Source organism: Pleurodeles waltl, chromosome 1_2, assembly GCF_031143425.1.
Source record: "Pleurodeles waltl isolate 20211129_DDA chromosome 1_2, aPleWal1.hap1.20221129, whole genome shotgun sequence".
NCBI lineage: Eukaryota > Metazoa > Chordata > Amphibia > Caudata > Salamandridae > Pleurodeles > Pleurodeles waltl.
The window spans coordinates 713,743,273-713,753,653 of record NC_090437.1 but is presented as its reverse complement, the minus strand read 5'-3'; positions in this window follow the sequence as shown (position 1 = coordinate 713,753,653).

Below are 10,381 nucleotides of genomic sequence, written 5' to 3'. Positions count from 1 at the left end.
GTAGGTTGCAGCGAGCCTCTGAGGAGACTCTGGCTCTGCGGTTTCAGAAATGAGTTGACTATTTCAACTGTTGATCCTCCTGGCCAAATTATTCCTCCTGGCTCTCCTAATGGCTTATTGATACTTTTTTAGCCCCTCTTCATATGTCAATTTTCTTGTTTCATCAAAGCTAACCCTCCATTTACTTTCTCTTTACAGTCTTTTTTTAGTTCCACTAATTCAGCAGAGAGCCATGACTTGTTTATCTGAGGTCTGGATTTTTAATTTAGCCTGAGGGCAATCAGCTCATCTACTGAGTTTTTTACCCAGTCCTTGAAGGCTGTAAATGACATGGAAGCATCATCTTGCCTCTTGGGTACAGTTTTAAGCCAAGTCTTTACTCAGCTGTTAGTGTCTAATCTTGACCATTGTCTTAAAGCCTTTGGCTCCCTTGTTGGGAGGGAAAAGGGACAATAAGATGATCAGACCAGCATACGGAAAAGAGGGATTTTTTAAATATCCACAACCTACTTATCTTTGGCCTGTAACATATATGAAGAGTGATCTGTTGGATAGAAATTATACCCACTAGAACAACAATCAGTAAATGAATGATCAGTGTACACAGCCATTTGTGGTCCCTGCTGAGGAAATGGTCTGAGGATTCCCCCCAGTTTTGTCCTAGGTCTCAGGTCCAAAAGGCAAGGCTCACCAGTTTGGTACACATGACATGTCAACACAAAGAATCTCCCATCTACTATGTGACACATGGCTCATCCCTCATTGTCAGGGGGAGCAGTCAGTACTTCACTCAATCACCTGGCAATGGTAAAGGCAGGAATTTGCCGTGTACCCATCCCCTTGTGGCTGTTGTGCTGTCCTCAAATGCCCATCCAGCTCATGGTAGACCACTGCCAGAATGCGGGCCATTAGGGGGTTCATGGTCCGAAAGGCACCCTGCCCATGTTAGGAGGACAGCCCCAGCTGGGCCAGCACGATCTTCTGGGCCCAGTGTCTCAGGTCCTCCTACCTCTTGCGACAGTGGGCGTTCTGCTGGCAGTGGACGGACCCACTAGGGTCTGCACCTTCTTGGCAATGGCTCTCAAAATCTCTTTCTTCTGATGAGCGTTAACCTGCATGGATGCAAAAGCCAAGACAAGACATTATGTCAACAAGTCCCATCCAAAATGGCTGAGTCACATGCATGGCAGAATACCAAGATCCTGTCTTGCCCATACTACCCAAGTGTGGCACATAGCAGTCATTGAATACAAGGAGATCACTACACACACTGCCCAATATGCAGCCCTACCCGCAACCCAGATCAGGCCCTGCACTGACTATGTATGTCAACTGACATCTTGTGGGACATGTTCTAGCAATCTGACAGAGATTAGAAGCACTATTAGAAACATCACACCTACGTGGCTTCTGGAAGGTAAATTCCTCAGCCATACATGCATCCAAACACTCACAATCTGTGAGAATGATCCTCTGCATACAGCCCCTACAGGCTACTGCCACGGTACAAACTCTCTCATCACACATGGGTAACAATGAAGGGAATGGCATGGTGGGCACAGGAAGAGTCTGGCCTGGCTATGGGTGGACATGTGCAAGTACAGATGCAGACTCATGCCACTTCATGGGATGGGGATCTGTGTGTCTCCTCATCAACACAAAGCACACTTTTTGACATATGTGATCTTAATACATAGACTACCTTCAGAATAACAGGCATGCATTGTACATTTTCTACAATGTGACCAGACAACTGAATCAGATATCATGAGTTTTCTGTCAAAAGCACAGTTTGCACTTATGCAATGTCAGAAATGCAATAAGCCTACACAAGACACTTGTGACCTGTATGAAGGTGGCAATGGGGCTGTGGGGTCAAGGGACCTTTCAAGATGCTGAAACTCACATTGATAGAGATGCCATGTGCACACCAGGCATAGATCATTAGCTCTCCCCTAATATCATGTACATTCTTACCAGAGGATAGAGCCTCAATATGCTGCATATTAGCACTGAGTCAAGATTTGGCCTCATAACATGTGTGCTGGGATACAGGGAGTGGGCACAGTGAAGTGCCAAAGTTGCATAACAAAAGTGAATTGACACCAGCCCAGACTTGGACAAATACAGTGAGATACATTTAACAGGTCCCGATCTCTGCAGGCTGAGCAGACTTACCTACACGAACTCCATTCCCAACACTTCTATGCATGACAGTACATCATGTAACCAACAGCCAATTTGGCATGCAGTGTTTTTGTGCAAACCTGAGGGGCAGAGTGAGTCAGGATATGCCTTCCAAAAAACAGTTTAGCAAGAGCAGATGTTGTTTAAAATGTTTGTGCACCATACACACAACTGACACATACAACATTCATGCAATGCTCATGCTGTCATTCAAATACATGTACCCTGACATTGATGACATCTGTGAGATAAGAGATGTCTGGGGATGGCTGTTATGTCACATCACCTAGTTTTGTGCCGCCAACACAAGGTGGATCAGGGTACACTTAATACACACACACCATAATGTATCAGAACTCAACATCCGGCACTGAACACAAGTACATGCACATTAACTCCCCCACTGATGCACACTGACTGCACCTGCAGGGCTTAGAGTTCACATTCTGCCACACATGGTTGCACTCTAGCCTGTGAGGAGGGAATATATGTCGAAGTACAGAGAAAACTGGGCACATGAGTTACTTACCTGCTCCTCTGGTGCACCATAGAGCTGTTCATACAGGGGTAGGACCTCAGACAGCAGTTTATCCAGTTCCTTTGGTGAGACGGCTGGGGCCCTATCACCTCCTGGACATGGCATGATTGCTCCCAGAGGTGGTACACAGCTTGCTGGCAGCTGTATCAGGAGTCAAGTGAGGGATGTTGCAAAACATGTCCGCCACGGTTGCGACCGCCTACTGCCATGCTGACTTCTGCTGGTGGTTGAGGGCGGTTCCCAATGTTCTGTGGAGTAGGTCAGACATCCACCATTTTAGAGGCCTGAAATGTTTTATATGACTCTGACAAATGCGCCACACCTCTGAAATTGTTGTATTTTGCATTGTTAACTGCTTGTCTTTTCATGTTGTGTAGCACCTACTACTCAGACATCATTGTTGTACATTGCTAGGCATATATGGTGATTTGCATTGAGGCACATGCCCCCCCACCCCACCCAACAAAGGTCATCTTAATGCTTGGGACATCAAGTCACACTCTGAGAGGCATGTTTTGTTGCACAATTGTTGATGACGATTCACATGATGTGTACAGATGTATATCAAATCAAGGGGTTGTCATGTGACTGTAATGTGATTAACAGTTGTGATCTGTGCACATTGTCCAAACCTCAATACATGCCTTGCCATATTTTAACATTGACATGCAGACTACATGTTACAAGGGACACATTGAATAATGGCAGTACTCATGTTTTGTCATACCTAGTTACCCAGGGAGGGGAAGGATCAGACAATATCCTATCTATCGTCCATTGCCAGACCTTCAGACCATGGAAGAATGCCACATCATCCAGATCTACCGTCTGAATTGGCTAACAATTGTGGACCTATGTTGTCAGTTGGAACCAGATCTGATGCCCGCCATTCGTCATTCAAATAGCATACCACCCATTGCACAAGTTATGGCAGTTTTGCACTTCCTTGAGACAGGGTCCTTCCAAAATATAGTGGCCCTGTCTGCTAGGATGTCCCAGCCAATGTCCAGTCTGGTTTTGAAGGATGTACTCTCAGTAATGTTGAAACACCTGGACAGCTATATGTACTTTACTCAACTTGAGGATTTGACCCATGTAAAGACTGACATCTGCCTCCAATAGTTGACAGTGACATTTAGCCAAGGCTGTGCACATGTTGGATTGGCAGATTTTTCTTATGTAACTAGTACACATGCTATCAATTGTATAGACCTGACATTTCTGAGATATGCCAATTCTATTTCAGTCAACTACCTGTAGAATGTCTGAGTTCATTAGCACTTGGGAGGATGATTATAGACTTACATCTTGGCAGCAGTGCAGGTGAAACAATGGCTGGGCAGGATGTGGCTTTGATCCTTTTAAGTCCTAGTTGACTGTTATGCAGGCATACCCTGGACATTGTTGTATATGTGATTGTAGTCATCATGTGGTCAGTGCATTGTGAATGTGTTTGCTGCCAATACCATTCAGGTGATGCATCTTGAGGCCTGTGGTTCATGTTTTTGGGTGAACACAGGTTGAGCTGTCCTACCTGTCCACAATAATTCCATCTTGGCTTAGCTGCTCAAGATGGATCTAGGTGTTTAGCCATCACAGAGTGTACTATGATCTGTCTCTTGGTCCCTCCCAGGTGAACAAAGTTCATTTGTGATTTCACAGACAGATGCATTGTGACATATATACAGTGTCCTGGTGATTGGAGTTATAGGGACTGGCCCTCCTGAAATTTACAGAAATGTTACTCCAAGTACTACACATTATGCCTAAGTTATCCTCCTAGGTGGATACACTCCCATTGTGAGTTCACAAACAAGGATATTGGGACAGATGCATACGGAGCTTGTGTTTGGATGGTGTGAGACAGAGCCTCCTGGCCTTAGCTGTCATATCCCTCCCTGTACTTCATGCAGTTGTTATATGTCATCCCCTCAGATGAGTGCACTTCATGCGTGAATTCCCAAAGAAGGGTGTTTTGGCAAGTGTCCACTGGACAGGTGTTTGGAGTGACCGTAAGGCAGCCTCCTGTGAGCTGCAGCCATGTAACTCCCTGTATTACACAAACTATACTGATGGTTTCCTCCCAGGTGAGTACACTTCAGTAATGATTTGGTACACAGGGGTATTTTGGGGAGGAAACAGTTTTGAATTCTTAGTTTGGGGGAGCATTGCCTGCTGTGAGTTGCAGTCCTGTCACTCTCACTGCTTCTCAATACCTGACAGCTGCCAACTGCCCTGTTCTGGTGTTTGTAGTGGCAGTGCCTCCTCACCTTATCAGTTCTATCCAGTGATTTTACTACCCACACACTATACAGATATTAGCCTCTCAGGTGAAAACTCTTCAATGGTGAGTTCAGGGACAAGGGTCATTTGAGCAGAGGACACTGTATTGGCTGAGTGGAGTGACAGTAGCAATGCCTCCTGGCCTTAGCATTCTGTCAGTGGTTGTACTACCCACACACTATACATATATCGACCTCTCAGGTGAGTAAACTTCAATGGTGAGTTCAGGCAAAAGGATTATTTGAGCAGAGGACACTGTGGTGGCTGAGTGGAGTGACAGTAACATTGCCTCCTGCCTTAGAAGTCCTGTCAGTGCTGTACTACTCACACACTATACAGATATCAACCTCTCAGGTGAGTACACTTCAATGGTGAGTTCAGGGACAAGGACCATTGGAGAAGAGTACCTTGTGTTGGCTGAGTGGAATGACAGTAGCAGTGCCTCCTGACCTTAGCATTCTGTCAGTGGTTGTACTACCCACACACTATACATATATCAACCTCTCAGGTGAGTACACTTCAGTGGTGAGTTCAGGGAAAAGGATCATTTGAGCACAGGACACTGTGGTGGCTGAGTGGAGTGGTAGTAGCATTGCCTCCTGCCTTATCGGTCCTGTCAGTGTGTGTACTACCCACACACTATACAGATATCAACCTCTCAGGTGAGCACACTTCAATGGTGAGTTCAGGGACAAGGGCAATTGGAGAAGAGGATCCTGTGTTGGCTGAGGGGAGTGACAGTAGCAGTGCCTCCTGACCATAGCAATCCTGTCATAGCTTGTACTAACCACACACTATACAGATGTCATCCTCTCAGGTGTGTACACTTTACTAGGGATTCGCCAAAAAAGGTAAATGTAAGTATGATACACTGTTCTGTTTTTGCAATTGAAGAGCAGTGCCTGCTAGGAATTGTGCTGTCAGTCCCTATACTACACACAATGTACACAGCTATTGTTCTCCCAGGTGATTCAAGTTCACATGTGAGATGCCAGACAGTGGTCTATGGACAGGTGGACGCTGGGCTGGTGAGTGGGGTGACAGTGACGGTGGTCAAAGGTGAGCAGTGAGCATGCTTGACAATACATTTTGGTGACATTTTAGTGTTGTGACTTACCTGACTCCACTCCCCCAGGTATTCCTGTCAAGCCCTCAGGGTGCAGGATAGCCAAGACCTTCTCCTCCCACTATGTGAGTGTAAGGGGGTGAGGCCACCACCAATCTTCTGGACATGCAGTTGGTGCCTGGATTCCATGGAACGGACCTTCCCCCTTAGGTCGTTCCACCTTTTCCTGATGTTGTCCCTTGTGTGTGGGCTGGAAATACAAGGGATTGTGGTGTGTGAAGGGGTGTGTTTTATAGTGTGCTTTGAGGGTGGGTCAAATGTGGCAATGTGTATCAACAGTGTTGTTTTCAAATCCATCCAATTTGGTGTTGTATATTACTGTGGTGACCACGAACCACCGTGGTTCGGACCACCATTGGTAGACTGTCATGGCTGAACCGCCATTGCGACTTTTGACTTGTATTATGGTCAGTGGTTGGTCGACCTGCTGTCGTTGCTGGTGGTTGGCCCGCCGATTTCATGCCCTCCACGGGAATGGCGATTTTGAGTTTTTGGTTGACTTTTGTCAGTCCTGCCTGTGTAATTCGTAATACGGAGGTCTGTGTGACTGCCAACATGGCGGTCTTTTTTGGCGGCTGCCACTATGGCAGTCCGACTGCCAAAATCGTAATGAGGCCCTTAGTGTTTACCAAAAGTTGAACTTCACAAGTGATACATGTTCTGTAATTTGGCATAAACAGAAGGCTGCACTATTTCCATTATTTGCATGGTACACCACCTCAAGCCACATAAGGCATGAGATGGTGCACAGATGGATTGTCAAATGCCAAACTTTCACAAAATGGTACAATAAGCCTCCAAATATACCTCATAAAATAGCTTTGCAAATTTGAATACACCATTCCAGCATCAGAAGCATTCCTACATGGCAAAATAGCAGGACCAAAGGGAGTACATTTCCAATAAGCTCATAGTCATACATGTATAATGTCAAAACAAGAAATAGAAATCAGTTTTATTTCTTAATCTGAACGGTGAATAAACATGAAAGGCAAAATGAAGAGAAACATGATAAACATATGAATGCGCAATCTTCAATAAACAGATAGACAATGGACGCTTTTGTAGCACTTAAGACAACACTAAAGAAAGGCTTCCTTTCCAACCTCCTCGCTCATTGACAGAACCCACATTCACCATTGGCCATCAAATAAGAAAGGTTCAACTACGTAACTGACTATGAGGAGAACAACTGATTTTGGTCACATGCAGTCTATTCCAATGATTAATTGCACTGTATAGCTTCTGGTTTGTTCACTATCCTGCACAGATACGATGTCATCTATATAATGTATCAAACCCCCATAATGATGAGTCTAATTGCACAAAACCATTTGGATTCTACAGCAATGTTGGATCTCACCTGTGTTCTTCTGTCTCCAGCACAAATTCTGAAAGCTGGGTAATTATGGGCCTGATTTAAATTTTGGTAGTTAGCCCTTCTACCAGGGCGATGGAGTAATTTATTCTGTCATCCTGGCAGAAGGACCAGTGGCCAAATTATGAAATGTCCGTCGGCTCCGCAGGCAATTCAAGCACTTACAGGAACCAACATCAGGGTGGTTCCTGCCAAAACACAATAACTTTACTAGACGGTTGGGTCAAACGTGACAGATCCCAATGACAAAGTTACATTTTTTTTTATTTCCAAAAGGAAAATCCCAACGCTGGATATTCTTTTTAAAAATGAAAAAAAAAAAACAATGCCCTTTCACTATGGGAGTTTCCTCTAATGGTAAGTGGGCTTTGAGGACTTTTCAATGCCCCTTACCTTTAAGCCTTTAGGTTTTTCCTAGCGGATAGAGGCTTTGTAAAATGGCTATATGTCCACATATCTAATTAGTTGGGTGGACATAAAGCCAAACCTCTGATGGCCCATACTCTAGTGGGTCATCAGAGGAGTTTAGCCACAGTGTAGACAGAGTTGTTCCGCTATCATTAAATTATGTTTCGCCAACATTTAAATTGGGTGGGTAGACCATAGTTTTGGTAGGGAGGGATATGACAGTGTTCCCTGTCGGACAAAAAATAAATTGGGCCCCCACTCCCAACATTTATCTGGCTCCACAGTGACCAAGCCCTGCAAAAACAAGACTGGTATATTACAAGGAGGAAGGAACTATAATTTGACTCTTGTTAGGTATCACAGAGGATGACTTCCATCCTCTTCTGTGATACCAAGGTGTGCCACAACTGTAGAAGACAGATGCAGAAGGTGAAATATCCTAGTTCGAATATTGACAAGGCCAATATAACACACACCAGGATAAACAACATAAACCCATACGCATGTTACAACAAATACACAATAATCCTATTAAACTAAGAATGAATTGAGAATAGGGATGTAATCTGTCCATTTATTGTATGAAGACCCAACAGCCGACATGTGTTTCGTCATTCACTGTGACTTTTTCAAGGCTGATCACAAAGTTTCCTAGATGTTGCAATGCCGGAGAATGATTTTTGAGCCATTAAAGAAAAAAACAACCTGTCCGGTTACAGGTACTGATAAGTCATGACGTCCGCATCAAAAGATGACTCCAGCAAGCATATAATGTGTAAAAAAACATTGTGCTGTAATAATTCTAATACTTCCACCAAGTTAAATGGAAAGGCGTAGTAGTGCATAAATGTAAGGGCAAGTCATCCAAACCCTGATAAGTATGTGTCCTGGTTTCCCTGGGCTCGTCGGGCAGTGTCTCCCTGAGCGTCGAAGAATGCCCACTAGGGTCACAAATAAGGTAAAAATGAAGGCACCCGGGACTTCCATTTAGCTTCATGCTGACAGTGATTTCTCTAAAAATTATTTTTGCATTGAGCAAAAAAGGGGACATTTATAAAAGTGGATAGGCCACCTTAAGGAGCCCTGGTGAGAAGTGTGTGCAGTTTGAGTAGGGCACACTAAAGGTTCCACTTTCTGCGCCTTATCCGAATTACAGTGATAGCAGACAGCATTTTAATGACAGTCTGTGAGGTGACACTGAAAATATACACAAAAGCATAAAAGTTTCTACTGACTGAGGGCCATGGTAACAGGGTAGAGTAGGGCCAGGACGAATTCAACAGGGACACTGCACTCTCTTCCCTCTGACCCCACCTCTGTGGGACCAGCGCAAACAGTACCATTTGTACGTACATTGCTTTAAGTGGAATGAAAAAAAGAGGATGTGAATTCTAAAAGGGGTGTGCCCTAAGAAGCATGTCTCCACAAGAGGTGAGGCCTATGTAACCAAAGGCCAGATTAAAATATGTAGAGGATTTTGATGCATTCATAAGTAGACATTTCCTGGACACAATAACCACAATAAACAAGTAAAAAGATGTTAAGTTCACCGTTTATATAGTAAAATTATCCTAGGCTCTAAGAAGAAAAACATTTGACAAGACAGATTTAAAAGTAAACAGTTTCTGGATTGCTTGTTACTGCTGCTCTAGGACCGTCAAGAGTACAAAGGGGATAACTTGGCTCTTCAGCTGGAATGAGATACAATTTCGGTCCTGAAACACCAATGGTATAATCAGTATACAATGTATCTCTTGCCCCCCTCCCAGACCCTCTTCTAATAAAGATGACTTCCATTAATGTTGTGTTGCAGTGAAGGATGTGTTTTCTTCGCTAGCAAAGGACAGCAATAGAGGGCCCCATACTCCCAGAGGTAGGTGTCCATGTTCAGATGTGTAAGAGCCTATGTATTCACAAAAAAGATTCGAAAAGCAGCACATGTGAAGATGGGCTTTTGCTTTGCTTACTTATTGATGTTCTTCCTTATAGGCATTTGGTTGATAGTAGTCTTAGCCTGCCTATTAAGTAGCTGCGTTGTTCATACAGTAGGAAGGAGCTTTGCATGGTCTTTTCGGTGGCAAGTAGAGTTGGAAGAAGTTTTACTTTCTGAACTCCCTTACAAATAAAATAGAAAGTGTATTTTCATAATAAGTTCTGAACAATACAATAGGAAGGGGTTTTGCATTGATAACTTTCTAACAAAAATTATAGACAGGAGCTTTACATTGTAAACTCTGTAACAAATACAATAGAATGGGAGTTTCACATTTTGAACTCCATGATAAATACCATAAGATTGGGTTTTAAATAATAAACACTGAGAAACCTTCTGATACAGATCTTTTGTTTTAGGAGGGGCTGGAGAGAGCTGATTTCATTGAGAACTTTTTTAATTTTATGTTTGGTAGTTAATTGTATGTTAAATGATTCACTTATTCTTAAAAGTAAAATCTTTGGCTGG